The sequence below is a fragment of the Petaurus breviceps genome, unplaced genomic scaffold (genome assembly GCF_028583685.1).
Source record: "Petaurus breviceps papuanus isolate PSGF00001 unplaced genomic scaffold, PetGlider_PUasm1.0 90630, whole genome shotgun sequence".
Taxonomy (NCBI): domain Eukaryota; kingdom Metazoa; phylum Chordata; class Mammalia; order Diprotodontia; family Petauridae; genus Petaurus; species Petaurus breviceps.
This window is the reverse complement of record NW_027187291.1, coordinates 2581622-2585276: the sequence shown is the minus strand read 5'-3', so window position 1 is coordinate 2585276 and position 3655 is coordinate 2581622. Positions and strand designations below refer to the sequence as shown.

At 47.4% G+C, this 3655-nt stretch overlaps 1 pseudogene; it reads right to left on the bottom strand.

The window, feature by feature from the left end:
* Positions 1-741: 741 nt before the first annotated feature.
* LOC138143158 (echinoderm microtubule-associated protein-like 2 pseudogene) lies at positions 742-3125 on the bottom strand (annotated as a pseudogene).
* Between the last annotated feature and the right edge of the window lie 530 nt (positions 3126-3655).

Genomic DNA, 3655 nt, shown 5'->3' with positions numbered 1-3655 from the left:
TTCCTTCCCCCCTCCCCCCGGGTTGTTATGAAGCCCATGTAAGATGAGGTATAATAACATGCTTTGCAACCTTAACATACTATAGAAATATAACCTGTTATGGTTCAAGTGACTTAACTCACTGGTAAATCCTCAGTACTGTATATAAGTGTCTGCAATGTAACTACAAAAGGAATAGCCCTGTTTAGGAGATCTCAAGTATAGAAAATTTTGAAATGTTTGTATTAAATAGAACATATTATGTCCTATGTGTGTGTGTATTTATTTATTGATTGACTATAATATATGTATAAAATATAAACTGCACTAACACTTTTGGGACATGGTATATCTATCTAAATATCTATATTTAGGCTCATGATTTCATTGATTTGGGCAGTCCTGATGAGTGGATGCCTTCTTCCTATGCAGATTATTAACTTCTACAAATTAAACAGAACATAATATATCCTGTATATTATTTATATATATGCATGTATGAGTGTGTATGTATGTATAATATATGTATAAAATATGTGGGCCCCAAAATGTCCAATCTTCAATAAAAGCAACTGAGTCAGAGCTCTAAACCAATAGCAATTTATTAAAGGGACCTGGCCTCCTATAATGAATTGTATCTCAGATCTTCCTCACAATCTGAGATGCCATCTTTTTTTTTTTTTTAACTCTCTCAGTGCATGGATCTTTATTTCTGGATGATACAAAAGAACAAAAAACCCCCTAAACTAATGTTACCCTCCTCCCTGCAGCTGTGAGACCCCTCCCCCCCAACCCCCTTCCCAACCTGGAGAAATATAGAGACCTTTGTCTGCTTGACTGGCTGTCCCCCCTCACCCACTTATAACTCTCTCTCATATATATATATATATTTATTATATATATAAATCTCTCTCTACATATAGATTCTCGTTTATATATTATATTTCTTTCCTACATAGTCAAAGCCCATGCCTATTCAGGGGCTCTCTTTTGCTAACGTGCCCCCAAACCACAGGGGCTCAGACTACCCGCCACTGTAAGACACTTGTGTCCTTGCCGCCAGCTGAAAGAGCAGTCGAATCATCCCACAAGAAGGCCACATTAGTCACGTGGCTGCTGTGGCCGCTGTATTTGTGGCTTGGAGCTCTGGGATGAGAGCAGGGATAGGCGAACAAGTGCACTTTGCCAAAATCATCCGCTGAAGCCAACAGCGACCCGTCCTGGGAACGGGCCACAGCATTGATGTCAGTACCATCGACTCCCTCAGACCAGATCCCAAACACGCCAAATCCCAGGATGCAGGTGGCTATTGCTCACTCCACATTCCGTACCATATCTGCATTAGTGATTTGCTTACAAGTGGCTGGTTCCCAATGCAGGATCTCATAGTCCCCTGAGTTGGTGACAAAGCAGGAGCTGTCCACTGCCCAGTCCAAATGCGTTATAAAGCTGGAGTGACCCGAGCATTTCCCTAGTCGGTTGACTTTCTGGCCTCCCTCGCTCACACTGTACACATATACTAGGTTGTCATGGGAGCCAACTGCCAGGAACATCCCATCTGGGGAAAAGCTGACCACGGAGATCTGCTCATTCCCATCTGTATGAATGGCCACAAGGTCATGGGTCTCAGTATCCAGGAGCAGCCACCTTCCAGTGACTGTACCCACAGCCAGGACAGAACCATTGGGGTGGAAGCCAGCTGAACAGGCAGGATCCTCTATGGTCTTGCTCCATATGGGCTGGTGGGAATCTGTACTCCACAAGTGTACTTGCTTGTCCTGGCCACATGTGATGAATTGGCCTAGGCTGGGGTGGGCAGCCAGACCCCACAGCTCCTCAGTGTGGCCCTGGACCAGGGCTGAGAAGCCCGTGTGGACGGAGCCCTGGAGGATGGAATTGAGGGTCGTGCCCACAAACAGCTCATCTCCCCGGCCTTCTGCCACCGTGCGCACTGGCCCAAGGGCCTCAGGGACCTCAACCTCTTGCAGCTGGCTGTAGTCCCATCCCCAGAGCACCACGCGCCGGTCTCGGCCGCCCCCGGACACAGTGTCCCGTTCCGCAGGACGCACAGGCCGAAGACACCGCCCTCGTGGGCCCCTTGCACCGCGTGGCTGATTCGAGTCCCTCCTTTTCCCCAGATATAGATGTTTCCACTGGAATCTCCAGTGACTACGTCTCCACCTTCTGTGAAAGCCACACTCAGCACATACTTGGGCTTCTCACGTTTCTCAAAGATCCCTTGCCTCTTGCTCAGGCTTCCCCCTTCAAGGTTCCAGAAATAGATGTGGGACTTCCCACAAGTGATGATGACATTGGGCTCCGTGGGATGGAAAGTGGCGACCAGGACAGCCTCATTGGAACACTTGACCTCAGTTACTTTTTGTTCCTTGGCCCAGTCCCACACAGACAGCACGTGGTCATTGGATTCATCCACAGCACACAGTAGGTTCCCTCCATTTGACTTGGAGAAGCCCACACAAAGACCCCTCGGTCAAAAGCACCCAGGCCGAGCACATGCAGAGTAGAGAGGGAGACTGAGTCCCAGACCCTTACATGGAGAGGCAGTGGCTTGCCCTCTCTGGTGGTCCCAGCCATTTGTCCTGTGGAGATAGTGACCATGTCAGGGTGAACTGCCAGGCACTTGATGTCGTCGGTGTGGCCCAGGTAGTGGCGTTGCCTTTGTTCCTCCACACTGTAAAGGACGCCCATGGAGGCTACGAAGTACACGATCTCTCCCGTGGGCAGCAGGTAGAGGTTGGCCCAGCAGTCCCTACCCCGGTACCCGTAGACCCAGTCCAACTTGAATCGTCTGGCAGGTAGCTCTGGGTGGGCATCCAGGCTGTAAGCGGGTGCCAGGGAGTCAGGGATCAGCATGGACACTGGACGGCCCCGAAGAAACATCTTCACGGATCCCTCCTCCAGGCTGAAGATAACTTCTTTGGTCTTGCCAGGCCCGAAGCTGCTCATGGCGGCAGCGGTGGTAGAGGCTGCAGGGGTAAGGGTGGCGGCGGCGGGAGCAGCTCTCCGAGAGGCTGAGATGCCCTCTTTATTCAGGGTCTTGGTTTTATAGTGTTTAGCAAGATGATTCAGATGTTGCAGAGTAAAATGTAGCATTGTGTTGGTTGACAGACCTATCCTTGACCCTTCAAGAGAACCTACTGTTCAGTCTAAGGTCAATGAAGGTTGGGGCGAAAAAATGGGCAGGACTGATGATCATAGGATAGGTCACCTGTTGGCTAAGTGCTCACAATTGTTTCCTCATGTTGGGCAATAGAGAGGAAAGATGAAGGATGGAAGGACAAAAAGAAGCCAGGGGACACTCCATATGGTTAGGATGTTTCAGCTACTCTGGGTTTAGTCAATCACTTATCAGGCAAAAAGTTTAATTAACTTCCTATGGTTAAGCAAGTGAACTTATAACCCATAGTTTAAAGTTCTGGGTCCTGATATAAAAAAGAATCTGTCTAACCCTATCTAATTATCCCTAAACATAAGATATGTAAAATATGTACTAATATTAGTTAACTGACTAAATATATATTAATAGACAAGTATAACAGAAATAATCACTATCCCTATGGAGTCACACTAAACTGAAAAATACTGATTGGAATAAAATAGAGTTTATAGTAATCATTTGACACAAATATAAATTGAACTAACACTTTTGGGACAC